Here is a 15824-nt window from a genome sequence, read left to right as displayed (position 1 = left end):
GATTGCTTTTATTCTAATATCCCCATTAGATGGTAGATAATTGTAGATTTAGGGCTGGAAGGCACCTTACAGGTCATCAAGTCTAACCTAATTCTACAGATTGAGGACATTGAAGTTGCACTATGAGAAAAGAAATTTTGAAAGCTTCAGTATGGTGGATAATTTTAGATCATAAAACTCTGATTTATGGAGGAAAGAGAAAACTAAGGGTTGATTAAGAAAGGCAGGATAGAGTTGAGGATAGTCAGAGAACTCCAAGTACCTACCTAATAAGCAAGGTGAACAAAGGCAATGAGAAATGCAGAAAGTGAAATGAGAATAAATAAAGAACAAAAGAAAGGAAAAGAAAGGAAGAAAAATGCATAGGTGATATTTGATAAGTAAAGACTGTAAGAGCCAGATAAGGCTGATGTTCTATATGCATATGACAATATTTTGTTTTGTTTCCTTATTTTTGTCTTTCTTTTAGTTTTTTTTTTTCTTATTTTCTTTTTGGTTTTAAATAAATAAATATTTTTTAAAAAATTTAATCAGGTTCTTATTTATTTTGGATATGAGACCTTGTCCAAGAGACATACTACAAAGATTCCCCCCCACCCCCACCCCCGCCAATTAATTGTTTCCTTTTGTTTTCTGCTATTTTGTAAAACAACTTTATCCTCCTTCCTATTGCTGTCTCCTCCCAAGCAATTCTTTCAATTGAAGTGTATTCGAATCCTGCCCTCCTGATCCTTCCAGGACCCCCTTTACTCTGAAGCTGCTGTGGTGCCCCAAATTGCAATTCTCTTGCCTCCATTAAAAAACTCCTGGTGATGCTTATTGGGTCATCCTCTTCATTTCAGACTGACACATGTAATAAATATGTGGAGCAGAGGAACACGTTGGGACTCCAGACTCTGAGAGTCCTTTTCTTTCTTTGCAGAAACCCCAGAAAGTTTGTTTTATAATGAGGCATCAACTATGGCAAAGTCATTTCTTGTTCAGGGGACCTGGTTTTTTTTTCAAGTCAAGCAGATTGTATGGCTGCTGCTGCTTTTAGCTCTGGGACTTCAATTGTGGATAGAAACTTGGATGGGTTTTTTGTGATCTTCTGCTCTCATTGGTCTCCTGGACTGTCCTGTCTCACTACACTGGAGAAACACAACACTAACAGAAGCCCCAGTTGCTCAAGGACATATGGTAGTGGGGTGGGAAATAGGGCAACCTGCCCTTTCTCCATTTGTCAGTTTTACATCTCAACTTTGAATCTTCTTGCTCAAGTTACCTGGAAAGAATGTACGAGATTGTTATTTCAGCCTCTCCTGTATCATCAGATCTTCATACTTTTCAGCCCCAAAAGATTCTTTATCACTTCACAGTAGCAGTCTTTCAGTCTATGAGGTGGAATGAAGCTAGGCAGGGGAATATTGAAAATACTCTGAAGGAGGGGAAAGGACATCTCCATCATACATGCCCCAAAGCAAATCTGACCTTAAACTTCCAGGCTTTGCCTGAAATGCTGGTTAAGCACCCTAGGTATGGATGGGACTGTAAGAAGATATTACAAGTGTGACAGTTTTTAAAAAGTGCTATGTGAAGTAGGTGGTGTGGGTGGGAAGGTCATTTTGGATAAAGAAGATAAAAGAAAGTTCCACTGAGGGAATAACATTCTCAAATACAACTAATAGGAAATTTGTTTTGTTGTGCTATGTAGATATGAACAGAGGGATTTGTTTTTTCAGGTTTTTAAAAATAGTGCTTGTGAAGGGATGGAGAAAAGGAATAATAAAAAAAAATGTTACTTGAAAAAATAAAACATAAATATAAAAAATAATTTAAAAATTTTTAATTTTTAATAATTTTTAAAAATCCATTTCTTAGACATTTAAAACAGCATGTACATGCTCATCTTTCTGGGAGTGGTTTGATGTTTCTTGATGCCAAGAGGTTGGGAACCTGATTTTCATCAGGCTCCACTGACCATCAGGATTTTTCAACCTGTATCAGAGGCATGTCTAATGGACAAGAGTTAAGCAAAAATGTGTTCAGGATATTTCTGTCAAGGACCTTGGAATAGAATCAATGTTTTTCAGCCTTTGGCATATTTTGTACTTAAGACTTTGAGTAGTTTATAATACAGCTGAATGTACAAGATCTTCCTATGGGACACACATTATAAGGAAACAAAAATAAAGACAAATCCACTCAGATAACTTGGATTTTTTTTTTTTTTTTGCAATTTCTTCTACCAAATCACATCGCTTTACAGTTATGTTATAAGGACCATTCACATATGTTGTGTAGTACAGATATCTGGGCAGTACAGAATATGAGCCTCCTTCTTTATATATATAGCATCCCATATGACTCTGATGGAAGGATGAAAAGAAGGAAGATAGCTGTGTTGCCCCATCTCCAGTAGGGCAGCTCCTTCTTACTGATCTTGTTGTTTGGCCTTTGTTCTTGGAAGACAACCATGGAATTGATACATGCAAGTGAATTGAATTTGAGTGAGGAAGGGCCATGCAAAGTCACTAGTCTTATTTTCTGCTCCAGAGTCATCTGGGTCCAGTAGCCAGATACGGATCAAGATAACTGGAGATGGCCCTGAATATAGCTAAGAATTTTAACAGGTCTTAATATGACTGAGGCAATGATCAATCAGTGATTCAGTCTTGATAAGAAATGAGGCAGAGAATGGCCTCTTTTATCTAGTCATAAAAAAAAAAAAAATCAATCTGGGAGACATTCTGGGGCATGCCTTAAAGAGCACGGCTTAAACCCAAATCACTGGCTCATATTGATTGGTCAACAAAAGGTCTTAGACCAAGTTTGGTCTTTGTTTGGGCCCTGAATGGCTCAGAGTGAATGTAAACAGCAATTATTGCTGTTTTGGCCAGAAACCTTAAGGGTGCATGTCACAGTATCACCTCCCTATTGTCTTCAAGAACAAAGGACAAATAACAACCCCAAATGGGTACTACAAAGGGAGAAAGTTCAGACACAGGACAACATAATTCCTAACTCCCCTCCCTCCAATCTAACACTTTTTTCATAGTGATTTTTTTTTTTTTTTTGCACACATTGTCTCAACTTCCAGCAAGGTTTATCTTCAGAAAAAGGCACTGCCCAAATCTCCCATTGAAGTGGGTAGGGAAGGAGGGCACCTGTTTGTGCCCAGTATTCAACTGCTCTCAGTCCTGTATCAGGATGGCAAATTAAAGCCTGGTTTAGTACTGTTAGATCAACCTGAAATCATAAGCATAGAAGGAACATAACCCTGCCCAAAAGACCTAATAAATAAGATACTCTGGGAGATTTCACTAAGGGTTCCCCTGCTTGCTCCACTATTGTGGCACAGGGAAGAAGGCTTTGAGACTTGTTTGCTTGTAGAGTTATATGTACAAATATGATAAGAGGTCCTACAAAAACCATAGAGAAATATGGCCTGCATATGATAAGGAGGGGAAAGACCAGAAGAGCCAACAATGAGTCAGCCCTCAATAAATTTAGAAACTAGGAGATCCCTTCCCTTGCCTCTACCTTCCTACCTCCCTTTTCCCCTAAGAATGCTCAAAAGCTGGAATAAAAATACCACTTTATCACAACCAGAATTCCCTCATATAAAAGAATTGAAAGAAAAACAGATAATTCTGCTTCTGTCCATAGATATGAACAGCATGTGTCAGCATGTGAAATATGTGGGAAAGGACCCAGGGAATAAGAGCAGAAAGTCCATCTCCAAATATCACCCTTACCAGGACCAATTTTCTGTGGAATATTTGTATTTGTAAGGAATAAAAGTAGAACCAATGTATATATTGTCATGTCAATGCCAAAAAAAAAGCAAAAACAAAAATGGCTTGCTACTGAGAAGATCTCTTGAGTCAAGAAGGGGCAGATCACCTTCCTCATCAAAACTGAACATTTGAGATTAGGCAGTTGGATGCAGAGGTAAATCCAGGTCCCATTTAGATATTTTCTTTGCAAAATAAGTCCCCATATATAAAAACACCGGTCTGATTCTAAAGTGGTCTTTCTTTCTAAGCCCTAGTAGCCATTTCCACTGATGTCTTTCTTACAAGGCCTCCTTTCTGATCCTATACAGATATTTCTTACTCTCCCTAATACAGAAACACATAGGCTAAATGGCCTGGGGCTCCAAACGGAAAGCACAGACCATGTAATTCAGTGCCCTAGAGCTTGTCCAAAAGCTCCTAAAAGCAGCTAAATGGCATAGTGGAGTCAGGAAGACATGAGTTCAAATCTAGCCTCAGAAATTTACTATCTAGTTAGTAAACTACTAATTAACTAGTAACTGATCAAGTTACTTAATCTCTCTTAACCTCAGTTTCCTTGTTAAAAAAAAAAAAAAAAAAAAAGATAATGATAACATCATCCTCCCAGAGTATTTGTGAGGATCAAATGAGATAACATGTACAGCATCTTAAAATTCTTAAATTCTGTCATTATTTTTATAATAGTAGTATTAATAACATGAACTCTCGACTTGGTTTGCTGATTGAGAACTCTTTTCCCCTATTTAGTCCTTTGATCATTAATTCTCACTCCCTCTGTTGTTTTAGTCTTGATCAATTGTTTTCCAAATGGACAAGTAGGTTCATTAGAGAAATTGTAAGGAACAGAGAATCTGGCAGATAACTTATCATAAGCTTAGCTTATTTCCGAATCCCTATCAAATCTACCTCTTCTCAGACTATGATTTAGGTACTCTAGTTGGGCCCTTACTACTAAACTCAGTATTAACACTGCAGTGTTCCTTTTTTTATGTGTCAGTCAGTCAACACGCATTTTATTAGTCATTTACTACATGACATACTTGCTGGGGATGTAAGGAAGCACATAAACAGATATTCCATCAAGGAGCTCATATTCTAGAGGAGGAACTATGTCTAAAAGTTACTAAAAATCTTTTGATCCCCAAATGCCTATACCCTAATGGTATTAAAAATGCCTATAATGTAAAGGTATTAAAAGGTATTGAAGATATTAAAAAATAAAAAGATGTGTGTGTGCAAAAGAAATTCTAGCAGCTCTTTTTATAAGGTGTTAAAGCACTGGAAATTAAAGTGCTACTCATCCATCAATTAGGGAATGGCTGGATAAACTATAAGTGAATGCAATGAAATGAATGCAATAAGAAATAATGAAGCATATCATTTCAGAGACATCTCAGAAGACTTATGTGAACTGATGCAGAGTAAAGTTAACAGGCCCAGTAGAAGAATTTATATAATGCAACAGTAATAGAAAGACAAATAACTTTGATCTTGTAATGGAGGCTTTTCAAACATCTCTAAATTTTGCTTTAGGGAATTAATAGCTTTTCCAATATTTTTGCCACATAGAAAAAAATTAAGACCCCCTAGTCTAAATATTCAATAGTGATTCATTAGTATTTATTATCTGCCTGGTCTATGCCAGACATGGTGCTGTACCCTGGGAATACAAGGATGAAAGTGAGATAATCCCTGCCCTCAAGGTAGCAGTCTCCACCAAACAAAATTACTAAAGACCACCTAAAACCGCCAACTTCTAGGAATTCAAACTGTCTGTAAAGCTTTAAGCATTTAAGAATCAAAAGAGAGGAAAGCAGTGTTGCAAACACAAGCCTTTTATTCTTTCTTCTAATTTGCCTTTAGACAGAGGGTTGTGTTGCCTTTGCCTTAATGTGAGCACAACATTGGGGAAAAAAATCTGACAGACTAAAAACAAACCTAACTCTTGTTGCCATGGAGATTCCTTTGCCATCTGTTTTCTTCTTGCATGCTCTAGACGAAAGTGAAGGTTATATAACCTGGCAACCCGAATACATATTAACACTGACCTGATAGTGAAACCCTGTTTTTTTTCTTTGCTTTAAAAGGGGATGACTTTGAATCCAAATGAGACACAGTTGGTTGCTATATGTACCCATGGGATGAACCTAGGATTTAAAGACAGTTCGCTCTGATACCCAAAGGAATATCCAAACTCCATCACTGGCCCTGGATCTTTCTCTCATGAGGAGACTGTTTTCTTTATTTAATTTAGATCTAGGCAATGTTATATAGGTTCATTAATCTGTATTATTACAATTTAGATTTAGCAAAGTTGAAATAGAACAGCTCCTGAAGAAGAGGACTTTAGTCACTTATGAGCATTCTTTGCAAGAATATTAAGCCCCTGACTGACCATTATCAACCCCATTTGTCCTTGTCATTACCTGGGAGGGAGCAGAGGACACATCCTCCACAGCCCAGAAGAGCCAGAAATCTCTCTTTGTGCTCTTCTCCTGCTTGTTTTGACAGCCTCTAAATAAAGCAACCTTCTCGAAAACAGCTTCAGGAAGCTGCTATGGGACATATAGTGAAAGTCATGGTACAAATTACGGAACCTCTAACTCGCCTCCTGAGAATCATTGGATTTGGAGCTAGAAGAGTTCTTAGACATCATTTGGTCCAGCCTTTTCATTTTATAAGAAATTGAGACTCTCAACAATCATAGGCAGCTGGTGCAGCAATGGATAAAACTCTGGACCTAGTATCAGAAAGACCAGTTGAAATAAGACCTTAGATTCTTCTTAATTATATTTACTAGTGATGTGACCCTAAGCAAGTTATTCAATGTCTGCCTCAGTTTTTTTAAACTATAAAATAGGGATTAAAATAGCACCTACATCTAAGATTGTTGTGAAGATTAATTGTATAGTATTGATAATTGTAAAGTGCTTAGTATGTGACAGATAGAAAATACTATGTAAATATTACCTAGTATCACCATCATCATCATTAAAATGGGTAGCACAGAGCCTGGAACATAGTAGATGTTTACTTAATAATACTTTCCTTCAACGGACCATATATTTAGAACTGGAAGTCAATTAAGTTGTTCAGTTATTTCAATCACTTCATAGCCTCATTTGGGTTATTTTATTGCTGGGGATGCAAGGAAGCACATAAACAGATATGCCATCAAGGGGCTTATATTTTAGAGAGGAACTATGTCTAATTCTATACTGGAATGGTTTACCATTTCTTTTTCTAGCTCATTTTACAGATGAGGAAACTAGGCAAACAGGGATAAGTGGCTCACCCAGCTGTTATCTGAGTCCAGATTTGAATTCAGGAAGATGAGTACTCTGAATACTGCATCACCTAGTTGCCCTTAGTCAATTGGGTACAATTTCTTCATTTTACAAGTAAGGAAACCAAAGCTAAAAGGGATGAAAGTACTTGCTCAGGGTCACAATGCTAATAAACATCTGAGACAGAATTAGAACTCAAGTCTTTCTATCATCCACATTCAATGTTCTTTCTTCTTATGCTCTTTAGGACTAGGATTCAAACCAGGTTTTTTAACAACAGATTGAGTATTCTTCCCATTACATCATATTACCTCCCATTTGCCTCCTTTGAGGTACCAGACAAGTGTCTAGAAAAGTTTTCAGCTGTAGTGCAAGAGTATTGGGCTAAATGGATGACATTAGCTAGGTATATGTATACAATTTAAGTTCATAGGATGTATTCTAGAATCTTAGAATTGGAAAGGATCTGAGAAGTCTAATCTTCCTTTAAATTCAGGGATTCCTTCTCTAGCATTCCTGATGTGTATTCATCTAACCATTACTTCAACACTTCCAGTGACAGCAGGTCACTACTTTATAAGGAAGTCTATTTCATTTTTGAACAGCTCTGTTTTTTTAAAGTTCCTATTTATAATTGAACCAGATTCTACCTCTTTGTGAATTCCATTCACTGTTCATGCTCTCTCCCTGCTAAGAACAGACAGAACAAGTTATCTGCCTTGTTTGTTTAATGTGACAGCCCTTCAAACATTTAAAGATAACTTCCACATCTCCCCCTAGTCCTCTCTCCCCTGGGCTAAACATTCTTTATGTAACATGGTTTTCAGACCCTATAGCAGTTTTTCCCTAGACCCAAATTTTCCAATGTCCTTTAAAAATTGACTTCCAGAACTAAAAAGATAAACATCAGAAAAAAATTTCATTTTCTTGGCAGAACAGAACAACCTCTCCTTTTGAAAATTCCGAAACATGGTCAATCACCATTTCAGATGTGTTCAGAGAGTTCTCTGAGACAACATTATTATTACTTCATATTTTGAAAGAGCCTTGATTTAAATACCATGGTCCTCAGATATAAGGCAGGCAATCCATCATTAGGTCAAAATATGAAGTCTTTCATCTTAGTAGGAGCTTCCATAAATTATACTCCTTTGATACAACCTTTAAGAATACAGGGTCAATTCTGTGACAAGAAAAGACTTTAGAGGATTGGTAAAATAATTGTAATTACTAATTATGGTACGTTGTTTATTATTTCAGTGTACTTGAAGTTGTTTAGAATGCAATCATTTAGGATATATATTTTCCAAATAAAACATTGTATGGAGACCATTGGAGTCAGTTCAATAGTAGGAAGAATTACAAAAAAAGATATTTAAATGAGAAATTATTCCTCTTGGCACATGATGAAAAACAGATGTCGAGGGTATCTGATGGCAAGTCATTTTGGCAACATCCATTACCATGAGGTAAACCATCTGAAAATCTAATCTTGGTGTAAGATTTTGGCCTTTGTTAGTTTTTATTCAATGTTACATTGTAGATTTAATTCTTTCAGTTCTGTAAACTTCTATGATTTCCGTTACAATCTGTGATTTCCATTTTATAAATAACAAGTCATTGAAATTTTGTGAGATAATTAACTTTTATGTTGATCAGTTTTCAAACCAAATTTTATAAAGACCAAGTTAAGAAAACAAGAGATGAAAGGTTAAAGAAATATTCTAGGTTATGAAAACTAAAGTACCTACCAATCAGATAAACTAAAGTTCATAAAGTATCTGCCCTTCTTGGTAAATTTATGCATGAGTGGCTTGCAAAAGGAATTTTTCCCCTCTGGAGTACCAATCAGAGATACAGCTGATAGGAACCTTCAAACTTCTTTCTTCCAACCACCTCATTTTATAGATGAGGAAGCTAACTTGACCTAGAATGACTTTCCCAAAGTGATAACTAGTAAGTGACAGGTGGGATTTGAACTCAAGTCTTGTGACTCTAAAGCTAATTTTTTTTCCTCTTCCAACCTACCTTTATGATTTCATCAATGTGGAGCTCTCTCATGCATTCTTTCAATGCAGATGGGCAAGAAGACTCTGGAACTTTTTTGCTGGGCAGAGTTGGCTGAGGCATTGGGGAATTATGTCCATTGAGGAAAAATGCCCAGTGTCAACTGGTCTTGAACCCAAATTTTCCTGATTTTAAGACTTCCAGTCTTCTATCGTCTTATTAGATCCACTTCTAAAGTGATAGTCTTGCTAAAAAAGATAAGGACAAATTTAGAAAGCTCCATCCAAAGTCCCAACTCTCAGGATTTCTGGAACATATTTCTTTCCTTTTTTTTTTTTTTTTTTTTTTTTTTTTTTTTAAATCAAAGCTTTTTATTTTCAAAATATGTGTATAGACAATTTCTCAACATTTACCCTTGGAAAACCTTGTGTTCCAATTTCTCTCTCCGTCCCCCCCACTTCTCCCCCAGATGGCAAGTAATCTAATATATGTTAGATATGGTAAAAGTATATGTTAAATCCAATATATGTGCACACATATTCAGACAATTATCTTGCTTCACAAGAAAAATCAGATATAAAAAAGAAAAAATGAGAAAGAAAATAAAATTCAAGCAAACAACAACAAAAAGAGTGAAAATGGTATGTTGTGATCCACACTCAGTCCCCACAGTCCTCTCTCTGGGTATAGTTAGCTCTCTTTATCACAAGATCATTGGAACTGGCCTGAATCATCTCCTTGTTGAAAAGAGCCATGTCCATTAGAAATTGATCTTCATTTAATCTTGCTATTGCTGTGATCAATGATCTCCTGGTCCTGCTCATTTCACTCAGCATCAGTTCGTGTAAGTCTCACCAGGCCTCTCTGAAATTATCCTGCTGATCATTTCTTATAGAACAATAATATTCCATAATGATGGGGATGAACCCTGAAACTGTGTCCCCTTTAATCTATAAAAGAAGGGAGATTCGGAGTCTCAGGCTTTCCCCCGGGGGAAAGCAAACCTTTCCATATAAGTTAAGTGATTTCATTCAATTGGAGATTTTGGAGATTTGACCTCCATTGATCTTTTGGGGGTGGCCCGGATCCCCTTCAGGAAATTCCCAGACTCTGGGAAAAAGTCTTCAAAATGATTTTATTCATTTGGAGATCTCTGTCTGATGGTCCTCTATTGATTAGTGCAGACAGCTCCCAGCCCCAGGCCAACATTTGCCCATATAACCAGGGGTCTGTTAACACACATTTGCCAAATTTCTAATGAGGAGTTTTGCCCACTAAGGGAAGCTTCTTAGTGAAGAATAAACTTTCCTTTTCTGTCATTCAGACTTTTCAGGTCATGAATTCTTTCGTGTTGGACCTATGTGCTGACTAGAGGGGATTCTCACACCCCAATTCCACCACCAGCACCGCAACATTTTTGGTTCCCTGACCAGGAATCCCCAAGAATCTGGATGAGGTAAAGCTTTTTCTTGTTGTTTTATTCTATAGCTAAGGACCCTCTAAATTCCTGGGAAAATTTGGATTGTTGGAGCTCAACTCTTAAGCAGAATTCTCTCAGGGATGCTTGAAATGGGAATTCCTGCATTCTCTGACAAAAAGTCCCCTTAATCAGGGAGCATTTTGTCATCTCTCCATCTCTAGAGACGTCTAGAGACAGACAAGGAGCTATAGAATTGAAGAAACTAAGGCTTGTCGCAAAATGGGACAAAAAAGCTCTGTTTCTAAGGATCCTTCCGTAGGCAGAAACAAATTTGGCTTGAAAGATCTCAAACCTAAAAAGCTTAAATTAAAACAGCATTGAAGGATGCTGCTTAAACTAGCTGGAAGGAAATCAAACTCACTCCTTCCTGCTCCTCTAGGACCTCTAAATCCTTTCCAGAACAGTACCTTGTGTCCAGCAATATCTCTTTAATTCTCTCTCTCACCTGAACTAAGTCCTGGGACTTCCAGCTTTTTTTCTCCTCCTCAGGATGCTGATTTAATTTCTCCCAGACAGAGAAGAACCCTGGCCATTACTCTGAGGACCCCACCCAGTTTTTGAGGGGTCCAAGGCCAACACCCTCCTTGATCTGTCCTGGGGAGATGTTAATATTGAATAATCTGCTCCAGATATATGGAGGAAGCTGCAGAAGCCAGATTTGGTCCCTCAAATTTCTCCCTTAAAAACAGCTGTTGAAGTCTTTAATGATAGGAATCAAGCTGCAGCTGAGGAGAGAGGCCATGGAATTAAAGCAAGAATTGGGGAAAAGTCCCTATTCTTGGCTGCTATTTCCAGGAACTACAGAGGTCAGTGCTTTAAACTCCCCAGTCCTTGTCCTGAGTTAGAGCAGGAGGAGCACTGGAGGGGAGACTGCCTACAGGGGACGAGCTGTCTCTCCAGAGCCCTGCCCTCTGGCAGGAGTTTGGGGCTGGGTCAAGCTCCCTCTCACTCTTCCATGACAGCCCACCTCCTGGTAGCTGGTAAGATAATTGAATTTCCTTTTGCCGTGGGAGGGGCTTCTCCCACTCTGGCATTCTGGTCTCTCTTATCCCTTTCTGTCTTAGGACCTCTCCTCTGCCTCACCAGCTTGGTGACCTGCCATTTAAATGATCGTTTATTATTCCCTTCTATCCTGTTCCCTTATTGGGGCATGTTTTAATGGTGAAATTGGGCACCCAATTTTCTCTCTCTAGAGAAATTTTTTACACACTAATTTTTAATTAGAGACTTAAGAGATTTTGAAAAGCTTAATAGGAGTCTTATCTTGATAGCAGTCCTGATAGAAGGGCCTTGCCCTGTCCATCCCAGAATGGTGGTCTATTTTCTAGCCTCAAAGGGCTGCAGGGTCTCCTTACCCAAAGCCCATGTTGCCTGCCAGCCTGTCAAATATTTGGGCCACAATCTCATCGCCACTTCTCGCTCTCTGAGGAGAGAAAGCAGACCATTTTAGGCCTTCCAGACCCTGCCTCACAGAAGCAGCTGGGTACTTTCCTGGGCATGGATCTGGGTTCCTAATTTTGGGATTATTGCCAAGCCTCTCTATGATTCTATTCAAGGCCCCGATAATCTTCTCCTTGAATGGGGACCTGATCAGGCCAAGGCTTTTAAAACCCTGAAGGCCAAACTGTCCTCCACCCCTGCCCGGGGCCCTAACCTAACTTAGAAAAGTTTTTCACTCTGTATGTGGCAGAAAGGTGAGGTCAGGCTTTGGGGGTCTTGACTCATCGCCTACTTCTCAAAGAAACTGGACTTGGTTTCCCTGGGATGGCCCTCTTCCCTTAGAGCACTGGCTGCTGTGGCCCTTTTAATGGAAGAGGCTTCAAAATTAACCTTGGAACAGCCATTAGAGGTTTTAACTTCCTACCAGGTTCAGAGCATTTTAGAAGCCAAATGGCTTGCCAGTGGGAGGCTTACTAGACATCAGACTCTCCTGCTAGATACCCCAGACCTGACTCTCCAGGTGTGTCACACCCTTAACCCTGCCACCTTGCTCCCTGACTCTCCCAACTGGGATAACTTATCCATGATTGGGAAGAAGCTCTAGATTCTATCTATTCCAGCTGACCTGACTTAAGGGAAATTCCCCTTGACAACTCAGATAGAGAGTGGTCTACAGATGGGTTGAGCTTTCTTGAAAATGGGGAAAGAAAGGCAGATTATTCTGTGGTGACTCTCAATAGCACCCTGGAGGCTAAGTCACTGCCCCCTGGGACTTCTGCTCAGAAGGCTGAACTCATTGCCCTAACCAGAGCTTTGGAACTGGGAAAGGGAACGAGTGAACATTTATACTGACTCCAAATATGCTTTTCACATTCTGCATGCTCTCCAGGTTTTATATATATAGAGAGAGGTCTGTTGACAACAAAGAATTCTCCCATTAAACAGGCAGGAGAAATTCTACAGCTAGTGCAAACTGTCCATGATCTCAGGGAGATTTCAGTCATATTTTCTGAAGGACACCAGAAGGGAGATCCTCTTTAGGCCAAGGGAAATAGGTTTGCAGATTTCAGCTGCTAAAGCTACTGCTCATTTGCCCCTGACCATAGTACCTTTCATCCCCAGCTTCCTGATTCTTATACCCCTTCCTATAGTTCACAGGAAAAAAACTTTGCAGTAGAAATGGGGTATACCCTTTCTCACTCTGGTTTCAAACACCTTCAGACCAACTCTTACCTCCCCCTCTCCTGAAGCCTGTTCAGAGAAGGAGCACACACCCAGGGGAAGATTGGCAAATAGACTACCAAATGCCTCCTTGCAGGGGGTTTCAAACTGTTTTCAGTTTTGTTAACACTTTTACTAATTGGGTAGAAGCTTTTCCCTGCAGGACTGAGAAGTCTCTGAAGGCATCAAGGCACTTGCTAAGCCTGCCTAGCTCCTGGACAAATAGTCCAGGTTTTACTTCTCCTGTATTTCAGAGTTCTCCTGTGAGCACTCTGGACAAAGAAGGGTGAACTGAATCCTTCTTTCTCTCACTCTCACTCTTCTACCTAACTTTTTTCTTATTCCAAGGATGAGAACTTTTGCTCCTAGTATTTTCTCTCCTACTTTTCTTGATTGTCATTCTAAGACCCCTGACAACAATTAACTTCTTAGCATTCCATGGCCCCTACTAGTAGTTCTCCTCCTTAGCCTATGAGCTTGGGAGCATTGTGGGCAGTGGGGGTGTTCAGCATCCTGAACTATTAGGTGAGCTATTAGCATCCTTAAGGCAGCCCATAGATGGGATCTGATGCATTTTTTGCAAAGGCCCCATTCCCAAATGTCACCATCTCCACCCTGAATGACACCCCACTTTTCATCTGCTCCTGAGATTTGTTTCTTCTAGGCTTCAAGCTGCGAATTTTCAACTGCCCTTCAGCCTGGAGAACATGGGACAACTGACTGGGACAAACACCCCTTAGCTGCTATTTTCAGATCTCAAACTTCCCTTCCTGGCTTGGACCCCCCCAGTGAACATAGGAACATCTCTACGGCCCTTCCCAGCTTGAAGCAGCTATTGAAGATGAGACTTTCATCCTGTTACCCCAAATGAATTTGGGGGAACTGCTTGGAGGGGGGGAAATGATGGGGGTGAACTCTGAAACTGTGTCCTCTTTAATCTGTAAAAGAAGGGAGATTTGCAGTCTCAGGCTTTCCCCTGGGAAAGGATACCTTCCCAAACAAGTTAAGTGATTTCATTCAATGGGAAATCTTGGTCAAATCACCCTTCATTGATCTTTTGGGGGTGGCCCGGATTCCCTTAGGAAATTTCCAGACTCTGGGGAAAAGCCTTCAAAATGATTTTATTCAATTGGAGATCTTTTTTTCAAATCTTCCTGTCAACCACTGCCTACAAAATCCTTCCCTCTCCTGCCTCCCTCCAGCTTTTGAGTTGTCTTTCTCCATTAGAATGGAAGCCTACTGAAGGCAGGGACTACATAGTTTGAATGTATTTATCTCTCATTTGAATGTATTTGCCTCCCCTGTTTTTATTACAATGCCCAGCACATAATAGGAATTTAATAAAGATTTCATTCATCTATCTTTTATGGTCATTGATATATCCAAATTTTATTTCAATTCTAGGGATATACTTCTGAGTCCCAAGGAGTAGAAAGCTCTTTTACAACCTCTTTCTCACCCACCCTGGTCCAGGTATAGAACCATCTTGAAGTGTTTCCTTTGCCAAATGAACTTCTTGTATCATTCCTCTAATTCTTCACAATGTAAAACCTCTGAAGGAAGATGTAAGTTTTTGCTGTAGTTATGTCCCATATTTCCTTTCAGGCCTATTGTTTATTGTGCATGGCCCTTATATCTTACAGAAGAAGTCTTTTCCAGGTTGTAGGACTGATTGTGTGGCTGAAGCAGTTTGCATTTTGGCTAGAGTATCTCAGACTCTTATGTCTGGGAAATTTGATCCCTGACTCTTTAGAAATCAGAAACCCAGACTCTGTCTCTTTTTCTTGGTACAGAATTTCAGAAGTCACAGGCTCAAGACAGTCTCCTTTCTCCATTAAGATTATACAGATGAACCTTTCTTGTCACTTAAATCTGTTCAGCTGTCTCTGAATATCAGGAGCCTCATTTAAGTAAAGCTGGCTTTATATGAATGTACACAGCATCATGTTGTATAAAGAATGTGAACCAAAAACACACACAGGAGGGGTCTGTGGTATATACCTATAGTTTCTTTCTGTTTTTTTTTTTTTTTTTTGCTGAGGCAATTGAGATTCAGTGACTTGCCCAGAATCACACAGCTGGAAAATGTTAGGTGTCTAAAGCTGGATTTGAACTCAGGTCCTCCTGCCTTCAGGTCCAGTGCTCTATCTATTGCACTACCTAGCTGCCCCTGTTGAAGCTTTGCAATTTGAAAACATATGCAAGGATAATTTTTCCCCATTGATCTTTGTAAAACCTTGTATTCCAACTTCCCTCCCCTAGATGGCAAATAATCTATTTTAAACATAGTAAAAATATCATTTATACAATTATCTTGCTGCATAAGAAAAATCAGATCAAAAAGGGAAAGAAATGAGAAAAAATAAAATTCAAGCAAACAACAAAAGAAGTGTTGTGATGCACACTCAGTTCCTACAGTCCTCTCATTGGGTGCAGATGGCTCTCATCATCACAAAGTCATTGGAATTGGCCTGAATCATCTCATTGTTGAGAAGAGCCACGTGAGAGATTATCTTTTTAGCTTGTACTTGTATTTCCAGAATTTAGCACAAAACCTGATATATAATAAATGCTTAATATTTCTATCTTTCTATCATTTCAGCAGTGTGG

At 39.0% G+C, this 15824-nt stretch overlaps 1 long non-coding RNA gene across 1 annotated transcript; it reads right to left on the bottom strand.

Annotated features, from left to right (window-relative positions):
- Positions 1-639: 639 nt before the first annotated feature.
- On the bottom strand, positions 640-11163 carry LOC141541240 (uncharacterized). The gene is made up of 3 exons (XR_012481705.1): positions 10999-11163; positions 9095-9321; positions 640-1264 (listed from the first exon to the last, which is right to left on the bottom strand). It is a non-coding gene; the product is annotated as an uncharacterized LOC141541240 (long non-coding RNA).
- Between the last annotated feature and the right edge of the window lie 4661 nt (positions 11164-15824).

Source organism: Sminthopsis crassicaudata, chromosome 4 (assembly GCF_048593235.1).
Source record: "Sminthopsis crassicaudata isolate SCR6 chromosome 4, ASM4859323v1, whole genome shotgun sequence".
Lineage (NCBI taxonomy): Eukaryota > Metazoa > Chordata > Mammalia > Dasyuromorphia > Dasyuridae > Sminthopsis > Sminthopsis crassicaudata.
Note: the sequence above shows the minus strand (reverse complement) of the source record. Positions and strands in the feature narration are given on the sequence as shown.